This window comes from Falco punctatus, assembly GCF_963210335.1.
Source record: "Falco punctatus genome assembly, contig: scaffold_27, whole genome shotgun sequence".
Classification (NCBI taxonomy): Eukaryota; Metazoa; Chordata; class Aves; order Falconiformes; family Falconidae; genus Falco; species Falco punctatus.
In genome coordinates this window covers 1,781,423-1,804,116 of record NW_027660117.1, presented here as the reverse complement: position 1 = coordinate 1,804,116, position 22,694 = coordinate 1,781,423, and the positions used below count along the sequence as shown (strand labels likewise).

General features: G+C 50.1%; 1 long non-coding RNA gene across 1 annotated transcript; it reads right to left on the bottom strand.

Annotated features, from left to right (window-relative positions):
* Positions 1-616: 616 nt before the first annotated feature.
* LOC308057951 lies at positions 617-19,848 on the bottom strand. The gene is made up of 3 exons (XR_013925565.1): positions 19,587-19,848; positions 1,303-1,341; positions 617-1,097 (listed from the first exon to the last, which is right to left on the bottom strand). It is a non-coding gene; the product is annotated as an uncharacterized lncRNA (long non-coding RNA).
* Between the last annotated feature and the right edge of the window lie 2,846 nt (positions 19,849-22,694).

Below are 22,694 nucleotides of genomic sequence, written 5' to 3'. Positions count from 1 at the left end.
CAAGTACACTTAATCCTCTGACAGTCACTGCTTATGGGCCAGCAGTCCTCTCACCCCTCCACAGATCTGCCTCTTAGTCCTCTAGCAGTCATCCTCCATGGAGGGACCACAAGTCCTCCATACCTACCTACCAGCTCACCAGAAATGAGTCAGACCACGCCAGAAGTGACACTGCCTGACCTGCAGGAGATATATTAGGCCTGTAACGATGGTTTCAAGACAGAAAAAACCACCACCATCCACCAGCCCAGCAGAAAAACAACCAGAAGAAACATCATACACAAACCAAAGGCCCCCATCCAAACCCCACAAAGGCAAAATAGCTGAAAAAAGGCACTCTCCACAAAAAAAACAACCACACAGATCGCAAGACAAGATAAAAATGCCATAACCCTAGGAACACAGGGCCAACAAACACAGGTTCTGTCCATAACAGTAACACACTTTGACACTAACTCGCCTGACCTCTGGCATACCATAACCTTGTTGCCCCCAAACCACAGCACATTGTAGCCCTAAGGCAACACAAAATGGAACGCAAAGTCCCTGAAGATCTCTGCCAGGGCAAAAGCAAAGCACAGAGCCACACGGGAGGGTGGCGTTGGAAGGGACCCATGGAGGTCCTCTGGGCCAAGCCCTCTGCTCCAGCATGCTCACCTAGAGCAGGTCGCAGAGAACTGTGTGCCCTTGGCCTTTGAAGATCTCCAAGGACAGAGGCTGCACAACCTCCTTGGACAACCTTTGCCAGCGTTTGACCGCTCTGAGGGGGAAAATTTGCCATTTCTATCTCTCATTTCACTGTACCACATTCCAGAACAGCCATGACATTACAAGCTCAGGCTTGAAAGCCAGTGCTGTGGCTGGCCTGAAATTCTGTCCCCCTTTTTTTCATCCACTAGTAGCTAAAGGAGGACAAAGAAGGATTTCTTTCAAAGGAGAACTTCTCTTTTCCTCTGTCCTACTTCTCTACCAGTGATCTGGATTCTGAGTGCTGCGCCACTGTCCTAATGGCTGGGAGAGGGATACTTCTCGTAGGGCAGGGAGGAGGTGACAGTGGAGATCATCAGGCTGGGGAAGCTGAAGGAAAACGCAAGCAACTGGAGTTGCCTGGAGCAAGAGTGGCCAGCTTCAGAGCTAGGTCACCTCGTGTCCTCAGCTCCCATGCAGGAGCTGAACCACACACATGGACTGCAAAGCAGTGTGGCCCATAGAAAAAAACCTGCTTTTGGCTCGGGATCGCCCAGGGGCATTTAACTGCAATTCCACCCTTGTCAGCAGGAAGGAAACATGCCCTGCAAGCACACACTGAGGCATGACACCTTCACCGGGGCTAAAGGGTACCTCAGGAGACCTGCATGGGACCCCCCAGCACCTGGATTGCTGGCTGGAGGATGGGTCGGTCAAAGGACCCTGACGGGAGCCCTGCAGGCTCCATACATTGGACCAACGGGCACCTTCCCTTGTCACACAGAGCATCCTCTCGGATGCTCTGCACAGTTTCTGGTAGATCTCTGGAGAAGAGCTTCTCTGCAGCCCTCTCCCATGGGCTTGCTCACCCCCGGAGCCCTTCCCAAGCACAGCCCCATCAGGTGGATGCAGCCGGCGATGCAGGGAAGAACAAGCAGCAGGCACCACAGTCAGCACTGCGGGAAAGCTGGGACCCCAGACACCCACTCAGGCTCCCCAATCCCAGCCTGGCCCACAAGAGTGCCTTTATATCCCTTTCCCACAAGTGCTGAATTCCCCTTCCAGCATTAGCCACTGGACCCACGCTGCTTCTTGCTGCGGTGTACAACAGCCAACAGAGAACTTGCTACACGTCTCTGATTTCCTGCATTTTTCCTGAAAAGGGCGGGTGTGTAACTCTCTGAATGGCTTCTATTTGAAGCAAGGCATTGCTTAGGGTCAACAGTGAAACGAGACACGGGCCGTCAAAAGCCGACTATGGGTCCCTTCTTTGCCATGGTCATGGCCTACCCCACAGACTCGCCCCTGGCCGTGTTGGCCACTGGCTGGGTGAAGGTCATGGCTAACAGGGCAGGGGCTCCTGGGTGGTGCTCATCCAGCCCTGATTGCCAAGGGTGAAGCCTTAACACCCAGGTGGGATAAAGCCTTCCCAAGCAAGGGTGGTGCTCCAGGGGCACCACAATTCCTGCTGAAGCTCACCACACATTTCATTTCCCTGTGGCGCCTGGCAGGACACGAGCGGCTCTTGACTGCTGCTAGTCCCCCCGTCTTTTGGTAAAAATGGAAGTTTTTCCTCCCGGTGGGCCTGCTCCAATTCCAGCGCCTTGGGGCCTGAGGCCTAGCACGGCCTGGTTGCCAGAGGCCTTCCAACCGCTAGGCCGGCCTCCACCAAGAGGAGTCTGCCTCTAGCCACAATGGCCATCTCTAGGAAAAACAGCTTCTTTTATTGAGCAGGACCCTGTCAAAAAGCCAGGTGAAAGCGTTGGCCGCAGGCGCAGGGAGGTGGTCCCTGCCCCCTGCCCTGTCCTGCTCGGGGCTCCCCCGGGCAAGGCAGGGCCGGCCATACTGGAGAGGGCCCCAGCCCCGCCCCCCCAGGCTCCGCCCACTTTCCGTTGGGCTCAGACCGTTGGTCACGGGGAGCCCACGGCCACCACAGGCAGCACGGCAGAGCTGTGCTGGCACGCAGCGGCGCTGGCAGGAGGCAGCCTCTGGCCCAGGAGCGCTGCCACAGCACCAGCACCCCGCTTCCCAGCCTCCCCGTCGCCGGCTGGGCCCCCTCCTCGGTGCACAGCCAGGGCCCTCCTCTCCCGGGCAGGATGGGCCAGGCCTGCTGCTGCTGCAGCTCCAGGTGGGCTCCCCCCGGGCTCGGGGACACACGGGCACAGCTGGGCCACGCAGCACTGACGTTGCTCATGCCCGCCACGCTCTGCTCTGCAGGGAGGCTCTCAGCGATGCCGAGCCGGCGCTGAGCGCAGACGTGCGGCTGACCCGGGGCCGCAAGAGGAGCGAGAGGCGCCTGCTCCTCCTCCACAAGGAACTGGTGGTCGCCAAGTTGCGGTAAGACCCTCAGAGCCCAGATCCTTGCCCCCAGCCCCGGCCCAGGGACACCCTGGCACCAGCCCCAGGCCCCGGCCCCTCGGTGCTGGAGGCACCAATGTCGGTCCCAAGGCCAGGTGGGGGACAGGGCTCTGCGCGTGGGGACCCAGCCCAAGGAGCCCCCCTCCAGCTCAGTGCCCGCCTCTGCTCTCTGCAGACATGGCACCAGCCTGCGCCCACAGCTCTGCCTGGCCCTGGACCAGCTGTGGGTGCTCAGCAGCGGGAAGGAGGCTGCGGGGCAGGATGGACAGGAGGAGGAGGAGCAAGGCACCGATGAGGACAGCACCTCTGTCATCCTCGCCTGGCCTACCGGCTCCTGCATCGCCACTTTTGGGTGAGTCGTGGTCGGGCAGGAGAGCTTCCCAGCCGTGCCCACGCCATCCCGTGAATACTGGCCTCTGCCTTGCGTGCAGAGCCTGGGCAGGGAGCAGGCAGCTCGGTGGCAGGGAGGGAGGGATGGGGGATGTTTCCCCATCCTGCATCCCCTGGTCACCTTTTGGTCCCCAGAAGGGAAGGGCAAATACAGCTGCTCGGGCAGGACAGAGCGACCCAGGGCTTGGACAGCGCCTCTGTCCTGCCCCACGGGGCAGGGCTGTGCAGGCACCCACCTTTGCCCAGGGCTGGGGGCAGCAGGGCCTGACGCTGTCTCCCCTCTCTTTCTGCAGCTCCCAGGCACTGAAGGAGCTGTGGGTGGCCACGCTGCTGGGGTAAGCCGGGGACGTGCTCCAGGAGAAGCTGGGCCCACGGGGGAACACAGCCCCCAGCTGGGGAAGGTGCCCCTGGGACTGCAGGCAGCTCTCGGGCACAGCTGCCTGACAAGAGACAAGAGACGGCTTGGGGCTCACCCAGCTCTCTCCCTCTCCCTTCCCGGTGCACAGGACACCAGAAAGACGCACGGGAGCCCGCGTCACCCGTCTCACATCCATCAAGCTCCTGGAGAAGGAGCTGAGTCGCCGCCACGCCGTGAGTGTCTCTCTGCTCTGGGCCCTGTCCCCAAGCACTGCTCCTGCAGCCGAGCAGCAGACCCATGGCTGCTCACCTTCTTCCCCTCCTTCTCTCCCGCCCAGTGGAGGACAGTGCGCGCCAGGAGCCTGGAGAGGCTGATGGAGGCACAGGCAGAGGTGAGAATGGCTGCCTTTCACCCATCTCTGGCTGTGCTGGGATGTGCAGCGAGTGGGGTGACCATGTGCAGGAGGGCGGGGGTTCCCACAGTACCGCTCCGCAGCAGAGGGGGTTGGGGAGACACCAGGAACGCTGGTACGTACTGGCTGGCTGGCGGAGCTGGGACGAAACCTGCCGCACGGGGCAGAGAGCCTGGGAGGGCAGAGGGTCCCAGCTCTGCCATGCTCAGGCTGCTGGCTCCGGGGGGCAGCTCGCCGCTGGCCCTTTCTGCTGCGGGGCTGCTGTCCAAGCGCAGCCTGATTCTTGGTTCTTGCAGGCTCATCCCAAGCAAGGGCCTGCGACGGCCCCATCTGCAAACGCAGGAGGACTTTGCCACGAGCCAGGTGAGTTTGGGAAAGAAAGGCAACCTCCTGCAATGGATTGAACTGTGCTCACTTGTCCCCTGAGTGTCGCCATGCAGGTTGGGCACCGCACGGGAGGACAACACCTGGACTGGCAAGGACACCAGCTGGAGAGCGGCCGCTGCATGAGCTTCTGCAGGACACAGAGCCTCTGCGGCTGCCCACAGCTTGCAGGAGGGCAGGGCAAGGGCTGGGACAGGCTGTCCTGGTGGCACACCAGCTCTCGGCAGCCTCCAAGCCACAGCTCCTGAGCCAAAGCCACGGTTCCAGCTGCTGGCTCCCTGCCTGTCCTGCCGCACTACACAGCATCGTGCTGCGGGCAGGACAGAGCAGGGCAGGGCAGGCTCTGGGACCGCTGGCCTGGGGTTCTCCGTTGATGGCGTCTTACTCTGTTTTCCTTTGCAGCAGGAGGGAGCAGCAGCAGCAGCAGGAGGAGGATGGGGCTGCCCTGGCCCTTTGCTCTACGGCGCACCCCGGCCGCTGCCCAGGCACCAGGGCAGGCGGGCTCCGGCTGCAGCAAGGCGCTCTTTGGGCAGCCCCTGGCAGCCCTCTGTGGGGAGGACAACACGCTGCCCCGGCCCATCCAGGTAAGCCAGCCTGCACACGGGGTCCCCAGCCCCCCACTCAGTCCACAGGCAGCGTCCCCTGGCTCCAGGTACTGGGGAATTGGGCTCTCTGCCCGTGGCTCACGCTTCTCTGCTCCCAGCCCCTTTGCAGGGGGACAGAGCCCAGTCTGGGGAAGAGCTCTGGCCACGGCCACCGCTGCTGCAGGGCAGCTCCTCAGCCAAGCCACTGTCCTGCATCTCTTGCAGGAGCTGCTGGCTGTCCTGCACCAGGAAGGACCGACGACGGAGGGGATATTCCGCAGAGCTGCCGGCGGCACGGAACTTCGGCAGCTACGCGAGGCCCTGGACCGCGGCACGGAAGTCGATGTGGGAAGCCAGCCTGCACTGCTGCTGGCCGTCATCTTGAAGGTGAGCGCTTCTGAGCTGCAGCTGGAGGAGCTCCTGGCTGGCCTGCAGCGTTCAAAGGCTCACCTGCAGCCCTTGGCATTGCAGGAATTCCTGCGAAGCATCCCCACCAAGCTCCTCGTCATCGACCTCTACGAGGACTGGATGGCAGCCATGGAGAGGGCCAGCAAGCAGGCCAAGGTGGAGGAGCTGAAAGCGTAAGTGTGGGCAGCAGCCTGCCTGTTGAGCAGGGACCGGGAGAGTTCTGGGACCTGCCTGCAAAGCATGGGTTCCTCAGAAAGCTGTCTTTTCGGGCAGCTGCCAAGCTGTGCAACACGGCTGCTGGCTCCCACCCGCCTGGGGCCAGCTGCAGGCACGGCTTGTGGGCACCCTCTGCTTCATCAGCCTTGTCTTCCTCTTCCCTCAGGGTGGCTGACAAGTTGCCTGTGGCCAATCTCCTCCTCCTGAAGCGGCTGATGGCCCTGCTGCAGCACATCGGCAACAACGCAGCCACCAGCAGAATGAGCTGCAGCAACCTGGCCATCTGCGTCGGGCCCAACCTGCTGAGCCCACCCAACGAGGACCTGCTCCCGCTGCAGGCCATGCTGGCAGTGACCGAGAAGGTACGCCCTACCCAGCAGCCGGCTGCTGCCTTCCCGGCCCATCGGAGCTTGGCTGTTGAGAGGTCCCTGGCTGCCTCCTCCCTTGAGCCAGGGCTGGTGGGCTGGGTGCCTGGAAGAGCAACCCCCAGCCGCAGCCACCTGCGCAGACAAAGGGTCAGCAGCGGGAAAGGCTGCTTGACACGTCTGCAGGCACCTGGCTTGAGACCAAGGCTTTCATGTCTGCAGGTGAACGTGCTGGTGGAGTTCCTGATTGAAAACTGCGGGGACATCTTTGGGGGGGAGGTGGCCGGCCTCTCCCCTCCATCAGCCGAGGAGGTGCCAGCACCCATGGACAGGCGCACAGGTAGGAGGAGGGGCTGAGGCTTGTCACAGACACTGGGGCTTGGGATGCCAGAAACCTCAACGTTGAGGAGACAAGCGGTGTAGGGCTCGGCTGGGCTTTGCTTGAGATGTTCTTGACTTCCAAGAAGTCACGCTGCTGCACGTGCTTTTGCTTTCCAGAGCTGCAGCACGAAGAGCAAAGTGGCCCTGCAGGCACAGCAGACACCCAGCGTCCAGCAAAAGCCTTTCTGGATGCAGACGCCTCTCTGCTGGACATCAAAAGAGGAGCTGGGGGAGACACAGGGTCAGGGCCCAAAGCGGCAGAGGTACGGCAGCTCCACAGACACTGGGACAACATGTCTCAAGTGGGACAGTAATTTCCCAGGAGGCCAAGTAGCTGCTGGGCCTCCTCCTGGCAGCTGCTCTCTTGTGCCTTTGGGGCTCCTCCTCTCCCCCCAGAGTGGTACGTGTTAAGGAAAACTGGAAAGGCTGTTTCTGGAATGCATTTCATTAAGTATGATCTGCTTCATCAAACAAAACATACCTACAAAATACCCACAAAAGGACAGAAGGGAGTAGCTGTCACCTTGAGAGGGCTTTTGCTCAAATCCTACTCCGTCGCAGCTTCATCAAGTCTAGGCTGCATTGGCTGGACTGTGCAAAATGGGCATGATGCAAACCAGCATCTCCTCTGTAGAGCTAAGATGGCAATTTGGCAGTCAGGCCCTCACTACCCCAGGCCGTTACTTGCCACCCGTTACCTCCCAAATTTCTGGTTTAGGCACCTCCAGATTTGCCTCCAGCCACCCCCGAGGGCACGGAAGAGTCCCTGGCATGCCTGCAAAAACTGACCAGCCTGCCCCAGGAAACCAGGTAGGAAGAGCTCCCCTTGCCTGACCTGAGAGCTCACTGCAGGGGCCTGGGGCTTTCCCCATCTCATCACGCTGTGGGATGGAAAGTTTTTCAGGATCCCACCAGGAGAAGGAAAACTCGAGGAAAAGAAAGAGAAAAGAAATCTGGGCAGAGGAGAGGGACAGCACAGCAAAAATAAAACGGAGAAGAGAGGAACTCATTTTGCTGACCCAAACCTGAGAAAATGCAGGAAGGTGCAGCACGTCAGGAAGGCCAGGTGCGTACCAGGCGCTGCTGCCCATCTTTCCCGAGTCTGAACACGGCCCTAAGTCAGCCCAGCTGGCTGGCAAGGGCCGGCGAGGGCTGGTGCTGAGCAGGGTTTGGGATGAGCCCCACGGCAGCTCCCCAGGGGCTCCCCGTCGAGCCCTGCTGTGTGGCACAGGGGCACTGTCAGCATCCCTGCGCACGCACAGCTCCCTAGGGACATCACCCCTGGGGAGAAGGTCCCTAGTGGAGGCCAGCAAGAGCTCTCCCTTCTGGGTCATGAGGAATTCCTCAGAAACAGTGTCCTCCAAAGAAGGGGGAACCAAATCCTGCCTCTTCCTGCCTCTGGGGGCTTATCAGAGCTTTCTGACTCTGTCGTTGCAGGTGCTGACTGATTTTCACCGGCTGAACCGCTGTGACTCCTGGGCCCTCGCAGCTGGTGTTGACAATAAAAGAATCTTTTCCCTCTCCTGACTGTGTCTGCCATCGTGTCTTCCGGAGTGGGGAGCTCTTGTGCTGGGAAGGACCCTGGGAAGGGGAGGAGTTTGGGATCGTCCCTTGCCCCAGCACCCTTTCCAGCGGGCATCGGGGCTGAGTTGAGGGCCTTTAGGAGGAAAAGCAAAGCACAGAGCCACACGGGAGGGTGGGGTTGGAAGGGACCCATGGAGGTCCTCTGGGCCAAGCCCTCTGCTCCAGCACGCTCACCTACAGCAGGTTGCAGAGGACTGTGTGCCCTTGGCCTTTGAAGATCTGCAAGGACAGAGAGCCCACAACCTCCTTGGACAACCTTTGCCAGCATGGGACCACCCTGAGAGGGAACATTTGCCATTTCAATCTCTTCTTTCACTGTACACATTCCAGAACAGCCATGACATGACCAGCTCAGGCTTGAAACCAAGTGCTGTGGCCGGCCTTCAGGGCCAGCAGGGACTGGGGGCCAGAGGGGAAGTGTTTTAGGGACGGACCGTGGGGGCCGGAGGGAGGGTTTGAGGGACGGACGCCAAGGAAGGCCTCATCCCTGCAGAGATGGCTCAGGCCCGGGGCCTGTCTTAAGGTTCAGTCTTAGTGTTAGGTCTTAAGGTTATATCTTAGGGTTAAGTCTTAGGCTTCATTCTTAGGGTTAGGTTTTAAGGTTAAGTCTTCAGGTTAAGTCTTAAAATTTATCTTAGGGATAAGTCTTTGGGTTAAGTCTTAATATTTAAGTGTTAAGGCTAAGCCTTAGGGTTAAGTCTTTAGGTCAAGTCTTAAGGTTAAGTCTTAAAGTTAACTCTGAAGTTTAAGACTTATGGATTGAGTCTTAGGGTTTAGTATAAAGTTTAATTCTTAAGTTTAAGTCTCAGGGTTAACTCTTAGAGTTAAGTCTTGGGCATAAGTCTTGGGTTAAGTCGTAAGGTTGTGTCTTAAGGTTCAGTCTTAATGTTAAGTCTTAAGGTTAAATCTTAGGGTTCCGTCTTAGGGTTAATTTTTATGGTGAAGTCTTAAGGTAAAATATTAGGGTTAAGTCTCAGGGTTGAGTCTTAAGGTTGAGTTTTCGGGTTAAGTCTTAGGATTATTTCTTACGTTTAAGTCTTAGGGTTATGACATAGGGTTAACTCTTATGGTTATGTCAGGGTTAATTCTCAGGGTTAAGTCTTAAGGTTTAACCTTAGGTTTAACCTTAAGTTTAAGTCATAGGCTTAAGTCTTAAGGTTAAGTCTTTAGTGTAAATGTTAAGGTTAAGTTTTAAGGTTAAGTCTTAAGGTTAAGTCTTGGGGTTAAGTCTTAATGGTACATCTTAAAGTTAATCTTACCATTAAGTCTTAGGGTTAAATCTCAGGGTTATGTCTCAAGGTTAAGTCTCAGGGTTAATTCCTAAGGTTGTGTCTTTAAGGTTCAGTCTTATGGTTAAGTCTTAAAGGTTAAGTCAATGCTTAATGTTAAGTCTTAAGGATTAGTCTTAGGGTTAAGTCTATAGTTTAATGCTTAAGTTTAAGTCTTAGGGTTAACCCTTAGAGTTAAGTCTTGGGGATAAGTCTTAGGGATAACTCTTTGGGTTAAGTCTTAAAATTTAAGTCTTAGGGTTATGACTTAGGGTTAAGTTTTAAGGTTATGTCTTAGGGTTAATTCTCAGGGTTAAGTCTTTAACTTAAGTCTTAAAGTTGAGCCTTAAGTTTAAGTCATAAGGTTAAGTCTTAGGGTTAAATCATGAGTGTAAATCTTAAGGTTAAGTTTTAAGGTTAAATCTTAGGGTTCAGTCTTAGGGTTAAGTTTTAAGGGTAAGTCTTCAGGTTAAGTCTTAAAATTTATCTTAAGGATAATTCATTGGGTTAAGTCTTAATATTTAAGTGTTAAGGTTAACTCTTAGGGTTAAGTCTTAAGGACAAGTCTTAAGCTTAAATCTTAGGGTTAAGTCTTAATGTTAAGTCTTAACGTTAACTCTTAAGTTTAAGTCTTATGGATTGAGTCTTAGGGTTAAGTATAAAGCTTAATTCCTGAGTATAAGTCTTAGGGTTAATGCTTAGAGTTAAGTCTTGGGCATAAGTCTTAGGGTTAAGTCTTAAGGTTAAGTCTTAGGTTTAAGTCTCAGTGTTAAGACTAAGGGTTACATCTTTGGGTTAAGCCTTAAAATTTAACTCTTACGGTTAATTCTAAGGTTAAGCCTTAAAGTTAAGTCTTAAGGTTGAGCCTTAAGTATAAGTCATAGGGTTAAGTCTTAGGGTTAAGTCTTACAGGTTAAGTCTTAGGGTTAAGTTTTTAGTGTAAATCTTAAGTATACGTTTTAAGGTTAAGTCTTAAGGTTAAGTCTTGAGGTTAAGTCTTAATGGTACATTTTAAAGTTAAGTCTGAGCATTAAGACTTAGGGTTAAATCCCAGGGTTAAATCTCACGGTAAAGTCTCAAGGTTAAGTCTCAGGGTTAAGTCGTCTGGTTGTGTCTTAGGGTTCGGTCTTAGGGTTAAGTGTTAAAGTTAAACTTTAGGTTAAGTCTTAGGATTAAGTCTCAGGGTCAAGTCTCAGGATTATGTCTTAGGGTAAAGTCTAGAGTTAAGTCTTAATGTTAAGTCTTAAATTTAAGTCTTCAGGTTAAGTCTTAAGTTTACATCTTATAGACTGAGTCTTAGGGTTAAATCTTAACTTTAAGTCTTAGAGTTAAGTCTGAAGTGTTAAGTCTTGCGGATAAGTCTTAGGGTTAAGTCTCAGGGTTAAGTCTCAAGGTTAAGTCTCAAGGATAAGTCTCAGGGTTATGTCTTAGGTTTAAATCTTAAGGTTTTGTTTTAAAGTTGAGTCTTATGGTTAAATCTCAGGGTTAAGTCTTAATGTTAACTCTTAAGGTTAAGTCTTAGGGTTAAGCCTTAGAAGTATGTATTTAGGTTTAAGCCTTAGAAGTATGTCTTGGGAATAAGTCATATGGCTAAGTCTCAGGATTAAGTCTCAAGGTTAAGTCTCAAGGATAAGTCTCAGGGTTATGTCTTAAGTTTAAATCTTAAGGTTTTGTTTTAAAGTTGAGTCTTATGGTTAAATCTCAGGGTTAAGTCTTCATGTTAACTCTTAAGGTTGAGCCTTAAGGTTAAGTCTTAGGGTTAAGCCTCAGAAGTATGTCTTGGGGATAAGTCATAGGGCTAAGTCTCAGGATTAAGTCTCAAGGTTAAGTCTCAAGGATAAGTCTCAGGGCTACGTTTTAGGGTTGCGTCTTAAGGTTAAATCTTAGGTTTAAGTCTCCGTTTTAAGTTTTAGGGATAAGTCTTATGGATAAGTCTCACGGTTAAGTCTAAGGGTTGAGACTTAAGGTTAAAACTTAACCTTAAGTCTAATGGTTCAATCTTAATGTTAAATCTGAAGTTTAAGTCTTATGGTGAAGTATTAAGGTTAAGTCTGAGATTTAAGTCTCAGGGTTCAGTCTCAGGGTTAATCTTAGGATTTAAGTCTTAAGTTTAAGTCTTAAGTTTAAGTCTTAGGGTGTAAGTCTTAATATTAACTTTTAAATGTAAGTCTTAAGGTTAAGGCCCAACATTAAATCTTAAGCTTAAGTCTTAGGGTTAACTCTCAGGGTTAAATCTTAAGGTTGAGTCATAAGTCTTAGAGATAGGTCTTAGGCTTAAGGCATAGGCATACGTCATAGGGTGAAGTCTTAAGGTTATCTCTTAAAATTCAGACTTAGGGTTAGGTCATACCTACCATAGGGTTAGGTAATGACTAGTAATTCAAAAACAGCCATGCAATTGTCCATGTTCCAGAAACACGTCTGTTCTGGCTGTTGCAAAGGCCCCAGCAATGTCCATAACTTACAGCCAATTAAATTCTTCTGTAAAATTTGTGTTAGTTTCCAATGAAGAATTAACGGGACGTATGAAAAATGGTAAACAGCTTCTGAAGTGCTGCTTCTTTGTGTCTTGCAGATGAGTAATACTGCAGCATTACACTGAGGCCAATAAGGTGCTCCCCTTCCATCTTCCCAAGCTGGGAACTATTCTCTACAGGATAGTATCAAAGTATACGCACATTTTAAAGTTAGGAGAAACACTCTGAGTTATTAACAACTAATGTTTTTTCTCATATTACAGCAGTTATCCAGCTAGAGAGCACAGTGTAAGGTTTAAAACCACTATTTCACAAGAAAGTACATCTAAACATACCTTAATAAGCTGTGCCAGAGAAAGAGGTGCGGAAGAGTCGCCAATCTATTCAGAAAAATTAAACACATATTTAAGTTCTACATACACCCCTACTGCTGTATGAAAGCCCGCACTATATCCTCTGAGTGCCACTTAAAAGAGCCACCTCCAAGCCAGTGGAATTTGGATTTGTTCAGAACAAAGTACAAACCTTAAAGGGCTGAAGTATGCCTGCGTTGTTAATGAGAAGAAACTAAAGTAACCAACCCCTCTTGAGATCAATCTATCGCTCAGGATACTTCAGAGGGGGACCCTTGTCAAATGCTCACAACTGCTTAAAAGACGGAGGGTCAAGGAAGCTGTCCATTTTCAGCTCAAAAGGATCTAAAAAAAATATTTCCGTTTATTTGAGAAGGAAGTGTCACTACAGGAAACATTGTCAGTGCAGTTTATAAATTAATCAGTTAATAGCTCAACATTTTCTAAATGCACACAGGTATGGTTCATGAACGCAGTATAGTTTTTGCGCTGTCTTTCATTTACTTTCATTAGACCCCAAGTTCATGAATTTCTAGATTAAGTTATCCTAAGAGCTTACAAAGTGATCAGATCCCGTGACCTAGAGCTCGTGTAATGCATCACACCATTCGAGTGAAGAAAAAGCAGTTATACTTACAGATGAAAAGCAAACACCACCGCAAAGTAATGTTTGTACTATGAGGGCTATTTTGAAATGCATCGTTGCACGTAGCATTCCACCCAAGGGCCAAATGGAGATCTAGGCCATTACCAGTCAAGTATCTCCTCGAGTTACTTATTCATGTCTTAGCAGCAGAACGACAGTGTTTTCTGAACTGAAGAAAAATGCTGCCCCTTTTCCAAATGTAAATTCAAAGTGGTGGTGTACTGAAGAGTGGCACCAAGTTCAGTGGTGCAAACCTTGAACCTGCAAGCTCTAAAAATGAGCCTACATTATCTGTACAACACACAGTCATACAAGAAATATTCTAGCCTAGTCAGTACGAAATGCAATGCCTTACTAGGCACAAATACCATTATTCACATTAGAACCGCGCAAATGTTGGCATTGCTCAGTTTTCACTATGCTGAATCAAATACACTGGATTTACGGCATACACTGTGTTTCACTGGAAAATATGTTTCTATATATATCTTACAAATATTCTATATAAAACATTTATATTTTATATATATAAAAGAATTAGTACAAGGCTACATTTCTTAGACTTAGGTGCAGCATGTAGAAAAAAGTTTCAGCTTGTGTCTTTACATACCTCTTTTGATGTTCTACTCGCTGGCTCAGTTTGAGTTCTAGAAGAAGAAAAAAAGATGATCAGAACTTAAAATAAAGCACTCGTAACCAACATAAAGCCGTGAAAACAGTTTATAAAACCTGAACACCAAAACACTGTGTTCTGATAGTCTTATGAATATGGAAATTTATTTCTATACATAAAGTGTGCTCTCCTGGTACATTCAGTGCAACTGAAATAAAACCCCAAATCCCATTCCTTCTTTGTCCCCAATTACTCTAAGATACAGAATACAGCAGTGCAAGAAGTCCTCACATATTTTCTTTCTGCTCTCTAAGTCTCAAAACTGTGAAGACTGTGCTACAGTTTTCGGTTCTTAAATAGTCAGCCATCCAAATATGAAGGCACCTTCAGGCAATCTGCATAGCCCCACTATCACAAACAGGTACCAGATAGAGCACTTTGGTTTCTACACTCCCCTGACAAAACAAGAACAGTTGTCTGTAGAAAAGTGTTTCTTTGTGGAAGCCCAAGCACTGTGTTCAGGTACCTACTATCCTCTAGCCTAAAGTGACTACCAATAGCAGTAGAAACATCACCTGAAAGCAGTTCCAAGGATTTTCTGTGGTCGAGGAGGCCTGTGTTAAAAAAATAAGAAAAAAAGCCTGGATTACCAGAATTTGCTTTAGGATCATCTTGAACATGCTACAATATTTTAGGAAACACTTATGACACACAAGCCCTTGCCGAGATTCCACATACTCATTGGTCTGTACCTGCATGCTACTCATGAATCAAACATGCAACCGTCCATCAGTTAACAAACAATTCATACATCATCCAAAGCGTCCCACGAGCAGAGGCAACCCAAAGGCTGCTGTGCCGGTCCTGCACAAATAGAAAGGCTCATTCTTCCTGCCACTGCTACACCACCACCAGGCTCGCAAGTACAGCCACGTACCTCCTGAACATGAGGAAGTGCTTTAGATTACCACACCAGGGTTTCTCCATCCATTTGCCTTGAGGAAGATACTACAAGGTGACTAACGCATTTCTGAAGGCCTCTCCACCGTGACACCATGCGTTCAGCATTCCCAAACACTAACGACTCTACCAGTTGTTTCCATAATGTTTCCAGCTGAAGGAATAGAAAGCTAACCTGCCCAATCCATTTGCAACTTTAGGAGAGCAGCGGCATTCATCCCTTACCCCCACGTGCAGGCATTTCTTGGATCTTTGATGCTAGTGGCACCTAGCCTCTCATTTTAGGGCAGCATTCCAACACCAGGAGAGGGTGCCATCCAACCAGAAATGGAGGCTATATTGACAAGACAGCACTAAGCATCCCCACCTAAATTAACCCCCCAAACCAGGCCATGTTTAGAAGCACAGTGCTGTGGCATCCAGAAAGTCTTGGTAGCGCCTGAAAGCACTGCAACACCTCCTGCAGTAATATGCCCAAAGCTTACAGGGGAGCCACATAAATTCAGGGGGTTTTGCTTGCAGATGCTTCATGGGTACAGGATGCTGCTGTACTGTTTGTTTGAGACACGCTGTAACGCGCCAGTACACTCTATTTATTGAGAACTAACATTAGAAAGACATGGCAAAACCACAAGTCAATAATATCTACTAACGGTGGAGGAGAGGTCTGTCTTGAAGAAGCCTTGAAAACATGAGCATTCAAACCATGCTGATGCAGCTGATACAGAACTGAACTGTACGAATACATCGATGACAGCGACAATGCTGTAGTCAGGCTTACATTTGAGTATCTGCAATTGTAATCAGATTCTCTGTCCTCCATAAATCTGAGGAATACAGCAGTAATACCTGGAGCACAGAGAGCAGCTTAGGGTGAAATCAAACTTAGAAAGGTAACTACTAACATTTGGGAAAGTGCTCAACTGCTTTCTGAGCTTCAGGTTTGGAAAAGATCAACTGTTCCTTCACCGTCCTGGCACAAAAGGCAATACGCTTTAGGATGTTGTTCTTTTTCTCTTGCCCGACATAGACATTGTCTTTAGGAATCTAATAGGAAGCACTTAAGAATGAAACTTCTTGTTTGCACGGTTTGCCAGCTGGCCACTCTCAGTCTTTCCTCTGGAGACAGTATGCAGCCCACACACACACCCCGCTTTGGGGTGTAAGAATACCCTGCCCCCCTCCCCCAAACAAAGGAAGCAGGCAAACACGGAGACTCGGACTGCTGGCAGATGGGAACAAATCACCAGTTCACACTGCAATGTGTCTCTCCGTTTACTCTAAAAGCAATACAAGCAAAAGCATACAATAAGGGATCTCTCTGCATAGAGGAAACAGGATGGAGAACTTGACTCTCAGAAAAACCAAGCCCAAGAACAAACCCAATTCAAACATCTGAACAGTCACCACTGTTGGAGCTTGAATGCCACGTCCCAGCGGGCTGAAAAATCTAAGTCTGCTTTGGGACAGATACATTCAAATCTGCCCTGCCACAACAAAAGTTAACAGCAGCTTTAACAAGAAAGATACACCCTGAATGCCTCCGTAAACCAACAGCCACAAAGAAGGTGAACACACTGAAACCCCTCCCAAAGAACACAACGCGTTATGGCTACTTACCCAAGGTCTGTTTTGCCGGTAGCTTTAACTCCTCTAACAGGGACTCCCCTAACAGTTACCGATGAGTTCCCCGGAATCAGGGCATTATCATCTGTGTATTCTGGAAACAACATCAATACAGAGAAAGCATCAGTCAGTTTGTAAGAGTGATATTAACATGTCGTCACGTAGCACTTCAGGGAATCCCTTTACAGATAGAAAAGCAACATTTTACACACAGCGTCATGCTTTCATCATCTCACGGTACCTTTCCAGAAATCTTCAGGTCTGATAGTCAAACACAAGCAGCAAAATCTTTCCCATTTTTTTGGAATCGTTTCAACGCCAACAGCAAAATGGTCTCTAAAGTCACTAAGCAGTGTCTGCTAAAGCATGAGGTTCTTTCCTGATCTAACTTTCATTGCTTTTGCTCCTGTTAGCTTACAAAACCCTAGAACATGTCTCCATAATAGCGAGCACGGAAGAGGACACCCCCACCCTGCCTCCCACCTTTTCAAACACATCCCAACCATCCATTTTGCCTTCCCACCATCTTCAAAAAGAGTCCACCATCTCTTTTTTTTCCCCCCAGTGATGTTTAAAATCCTGTTTACTTTCAGCTTCTATTAGCATTGCTTCTATTACGAGATTTCTGTGATCACGCGGCCCGGAAAAATCTGAACAATTGGCCATCTTCACTCAAGGTTCACTGAAGGGTCTTTCCAAGATCATGTCACCATTTAGTCAGGACTCCTGCACCAAGTTATAAAACCCACGACCGTATCTCCACAGGGAAGATCTCCAAGAACCCCCTTTAGGCAGAACATCCTGGCCGAGTTCTTTCCTTCATCTTCTGAAGGTGACTTTAGGCACGCAGATGCTGTTCAACAAAAACGGAAATTCACGGTTATGTATAAAACCCCAAAATCTGGCAGACACGTGTATGACACTGAAATGTATTCCTTAGCTTTGCTCTGACAACCACTGGGGGATTTTTGCATTTCCACAGGGAAGACACCCTTACAGAAGTTCCAGTAAGTATCTGTGTCACAACCTGTACATCTGCCTCTACCTGCATGTCTATCTCTACCGCCGTGTGACACGCGACCCCGTAACACCCCCAAGACCCCTAACACCGTGCTGTTAAGTCTCCTCACAGATACTCTCCTGAACATACTTTACCTATCTGTAGGTAAACAGCGTGTTTAGGTCCAACCACTGGAAAGGCTGGGGCCAAAGTTACAGTTACCACATGTGGCAGGCATGTCATCCTGTTTAAGTTTTAATACAACAAACAGGAAGAGGGAAAACACCTATGAGTACACATTGTAAAGAAAAGACTGTTGAGAGAATGTCACAGAACCACAGGAAAAAAAGAAAAAAACAAAACAAAACACCCGGTAAAATTTGAATGTTTAAGGAATGGAAATGGTTTCCAAGTCTTTTTATTTCTGTCATATCCCAAAGTCTTTAATCACATGCAAGCTTTGCCAGATGGTAGATTACCAAACTGAGACAGCACGCTAAGTAATACGAAACCATTACCGTCTCTGAGAATCAAGCACCATTTCTGAGATTCAAAAGAACTTAGGGCTTCTCGAAGAACATTTTTAGGTATATTCACCATAAGTGATCTGCCATAAAACTTCAGTATTGCCCTGACACCGTCTAACACGCAGTACCAGGAAAAAAATGCACCGTTTGAAAGAAAAGAAGAAATGATGCCCAATAGCATCTGAATGAAAATGTCTTTGGTGTAGCAAAGAAGCTGTATTGGCAAGAAATGCCAAGTATACTTTAGACAGAACGCTCGTCTACAAGATGGCTTTCCAGGGTCTGCATAGATTCTCACTCACAGATACACTCTTGATCCCAAACGTTGCTACTGAGCAGTTTCTGCAACAGCCAAGCACCACTTTTCCAATGCGGTGGAGTAAAAGTAGCTGAAGACAAATTTCAGTCACCAAACCCACTTTTTTCCCCTTCAAATTAGCCATCCACTCCTTTTCTATCACGTTCAGCCTTCTCTGCCGGCTTTCAAAGAAATCTGGCAGGTTTGTGATTACAAGGCATTGTCCCACATTTCCTTATCGTTTTACCTAGAAGGGTCCCAGAAACCAAACCTCTTCCACGCGCGGTGTCGCCCATCGACCCCGTACGCTGCTGTGCCTGGCTGCGCACACAGCCCTGACGCCAGCTGCCAGCGCACAACCACGGAAGAGCAGCTCTGAGGCCCCAGCACAAGTCACCGCTGCCGGCCGCGGCCCAACCGCCTCACTGGCCACCTGCGCCGCCGCCAGCCGGCCGGTCCCCGCATCCCGCGCCCGCTGCCCCCACGCACCTTCCATGGTCTGGGCGTTGGTGACCTGCAGGTCGCAGTGAGTTGCCTTCAGCCTCTCGCGGCCCATGATCTGGCGCCTGAGGTCCTGTCACCGCCAGGCTTTCAACACCTGCTCTCCCCTCCTGTACCCCCCAGGCCTGTCCCCACCTACTGTCCCCTCCTGTCACCCTCCAGGCTGCCATTGCCTGCTGTCCCCTCCTGTCACCCCCGGGCTGTCACTACCTGGTGACATAAGCTACATAAGATAAAAAAGAAAATAAGAAAAAAAAAAAACCAAAACGAAAACCTGCTTTGGTGAACACCAAAACACCCGTGACTTTCTCAGACTCTTCACTACCCCACATGTGAGTCAAGGGACAGGGTCTCCTAAAGGCTCTTTTGCGGGCACTTCCTGAAGACACCCCCATCCCCCACCCCCCACCCCACCCTGCTTTTCTACAAGTGCACAAAGAGGTTAAGAAGAGTTTCATGTCTAAGTTAAAGGAGGCAGTTTCTGAAATTAGCTTAGGTGAAAAAAACAAGGTGGTGTATTCATGGATTTTCTCCTCTGCAAAGCCATGAAGAAAACATGAAACGCACTCCCCAAAGGCAAAGGAGCAAACTGAGGGAGAGCAGCTCATTGGCACCTTTCAGAGCTTCAACAGTCTGGAGAAACGGGGAAAAAAACCATACAAAGATAAAGAGCAGCCAAGATGCACTTTTATAAAATGCACATTGGGGCCTCTTCCAGATCTCAGAATGACTTTCAATATTGCTTTGCATGACTATTAGACCAAGGCCTAAAGTGCCGTGATAGCTTCTGCTTGCCGGGGCATGGTAAGATCACTCAAACGAGCGACAAGGTAACAAGTAAACACCAAAGGCAATAGCGGAGCTTACCGTTTCCCTCCACTGGCGACCAGCTGTGCAGTAAACCAGCTTAACCAGCCTCCCTAAGAATGGCTCTAAAGTCGCTGAAAAGGAAAAAAAAGAAGGTAAGTCCTTAGCCTGGGATGTAAAGGCACCATCTTGGCTCCCAGGCAGGTGGCACTGATGGCCCAGCAGGGTCATGTCCCCACGTTCCAGGAAAGATTAAAAAAGTGCAGGACATGTTTGTGGGGTGGGTTTGATGCATCCTTTCCGTTTGCTGAAAGCCTGAGGAAGGATGTATTCCACGGTAGGACCGGTGGCACTTTAGACCTGAGGTTAAAATAGTGCTGCACTTCAGTGACGCTCCCCAAGCTGCTTTCACCACCAAAGAGAAAAAGATTTGCTCTCTCCAGTATGGTGGGAATGATACCATAAAGTCGGTCAGGGAGAAAAACCCTCTAAGACTTGCTTGCAAGTTTCAGAAGGCCGGCATTCTTTATGGCAGTGCTGGGAGCACGGGGGAATGTTTCCTCTGAGCGTGCTCACCCAGTTCCTCGAGGGTACGCACTATGGACAGCAGAGCACTTGCACACTCATAGCGCATTACACATGCATTTTCAGTCAGGCACCGGATGGGTTACAAGTTGCTTGCTTTAATGCAAACGAGCACACACCCTCAGACAGCACTGCTGAGGTTTTTTACTAGCTCCCCGTGCTCCCCAGGCGGGGCCTTGCCCTCTCTCGGGGGGCTATCTGAGTCAGAGGTCACGATCTCCCCCCACAACAATTACCTTTGTCCGAATTCCAACCAACATTCTGCGGATCGCAGCACTCTATCGGCTTGTCTCCTCCTGCGACCACAACGTCCTCACCCAGAGGCTCTTTCTGCATCACCGAAGAGAACGCAGATCTTTCCCCCATGCATTCTTTGTTCCCCATCCTTCCCAAGGCTGACTCCCTGGATGAGAGGTCCCTTAATTCGTCACTTCTAACAGCTTTAGAGAGTCAGCTTGGCCTAACCTTTGTGCGCAGGTGTGTTTAACGTAGAGCTACACACCAAATCAGAGCGTGGCAACTGGGGAGCTCAGACATCTTGTCCCTTTGCCGAGCCAGCAGCTTCCCCTTAGCAGAATCCCTGGACATAAATGTATATACAGTGGAATCTATACAGTGGCATCAAACGTCCCGCCAGACACCACATCCGTCCCTAAAATCCTTCCCCCCAAACAACCCTGAAAGACTTCCCTTGACACCCTCCTCCACCCCAGGCTGTTCCTGAAATCATCCCCCACCTCCACCTCCCCGCCCTGGCCCTAAAACCTGTTCCCCCAGACCCTGGTGCAGCCCTCCCCCACCCTCGGTCCGTCCCTAAAATCCTTCCCCCAGATCCCCGGTCCTTCCCTAAAGGCCTTCATCAAACCTCCCGTCCGTCCCTAAAACCCTTCCCCCAGGCTCCCCACTCTGTTCTCTAAATAACACACACACCCTCCACACCCCCCCACCCACACCCCCCACACCCCCATACCCAGGTTTACCAATACACACACACCCGCCTCCTCAAACCTCCCCCACCCCCCATACACCCACTCCCACAAACACACATCCTTGCCCCACCCCCCACCCCCACACACCCCGCTCCACCCCTAAACACCTTCATCGATTCCCACCCGTCCCTCCCTAAACCCCTTCCCCCCGCCCCCTCCCCTGCCCCCGTCCCTCTGTCCCTGGCATGGCCCAACTGCCCAGCACCACCAGACCACTCTGGCCCAAACACCATAAGGCAATGGTTCCCACCTGACAATAGCAAGTCGAGGAACATTTTTTTTTTTCCTAAACAGAGAGAGTTTTACTTCGTACGCTGCCGACTACGCCGAATTATGTTTTGCTGGCTGACTGGATACACAGCAAAGCTGAACTCCACATCAAATATAATCAAATCTATCAAGTATATCAAATAATGGAATATATCAAATGCAGTTTCTTATATTGCAATAAAAGCAAATAGCATGCAATATGATAAAAGGAACCAGTAGCAGTTACTGTGAGCAATATGATAAAAGAGCAATAGGAGCGAAGCATCCATTTGTTATCCCAAAGTGTTAACGTGACTAAGGAAAGGAGACATCACCAATTCCCACCCCAACAACCCCCAGGCCCACCCTTCGGCTGGGAGCCCCCTTGCAGCCAGTGCCAGGAGTCTCTCGGGAACTGGGAAATTCCCCTGGAGAAGGTACCAGGAAGGAATTCTCTCGCTGCTTCCCACCGTGCATGGTAGCCATGTGAGGCACAGCACAAGAGTTCTGCTCCCTGCTTTCTCTGGTGAGGAAATTGACACAGCACATTTACACCCATACAGAACCAAAAAACATGGCTTGGGAAAGTGCAGGGCTGCTCCCCTGGAGAGGGTTCGAGGAAGGAATTCTCTTGCTGCTTCTCACCCTGCCCTGGCAGCCGTGTCAGGCACAGCAGAAAAGTTCTGCTCCCTGCTTTCTGTGGTCAGAAAACTGACCTCTTTTCCTTGGCAATAATGCACAGCCCAAAAAACTCACCTTGGCAAAGTGCAGCAGTGCTCCCCTGGAGAAGGTTCCAGGAAGGAATTCTCTGGCTGCTTCTCACCCTGCCCTGGCAGCCATGTCAGGCACAGCACAAAAGTTCTGCTCCCTGCTTTCCGTGGTGAGCAAAATTAATCCTTCAGCGTTGCAGTCGTTAAGAGCCCAAAAAAGTCACTTTGGGAAAGTACAGCACTCCTCCCATAAAGAAGGTACCAGGAAAAAATTCTCTTGTTGTTCTCACCCTGCCCTGGAAGCCATGTGAGGAAGAGCACCAAACTTCTTCTCCCTGCTTTCTGTGCTGAGAACATTGACACAAACCTTGTGCACTCATGCAGAGCTAAAAGAAAAAGTATCTCTTAAGAAAGGGCAGCACAGCTCCCCTGGAGAAGGTTCCAGAAACGAATTCTCTTGCTGCTTCTCACCCTGCCCTGGCACCCATGTGAGGCACAGCACAAAAGTGCTGCTTCCTGCTTCCTGTGGTGAGAAAATTGACCAAAACCTTGTGCACTCATGCTGAACCAGAGCTCACTTTGTGAAAGTGCAGCACTATTCCCCTGGAGAAGGTGCCAGGCAGGAATTCTCTTGCTGTTTCTCACTCTGTCCTTGCAGCCATGTGAGGCACAGCACAAATGTACTGCTCCCTAATAGCTGTGTTCTGAAAATTAACCCCTCACATTTGCAATCGCATAGAGCCAAAAAACCCCTCACCTTGACAAGTGCAGCACTGCTCCCCTGGAGAAGGTTCCAGGAAGAAACTCTCTTGCTGTTTCTCACCATGCCCTGGCCGCCATGTGAGGCACAGCACAAAAGTGCTGCTCCCTGCTTTCTAAAGTTGGCAAAATTGACCGTTTATAGTTCTACTCATGTAGAGACAGGACTTTCTTATTCAAAAGCAAAACCCAAAAAGCC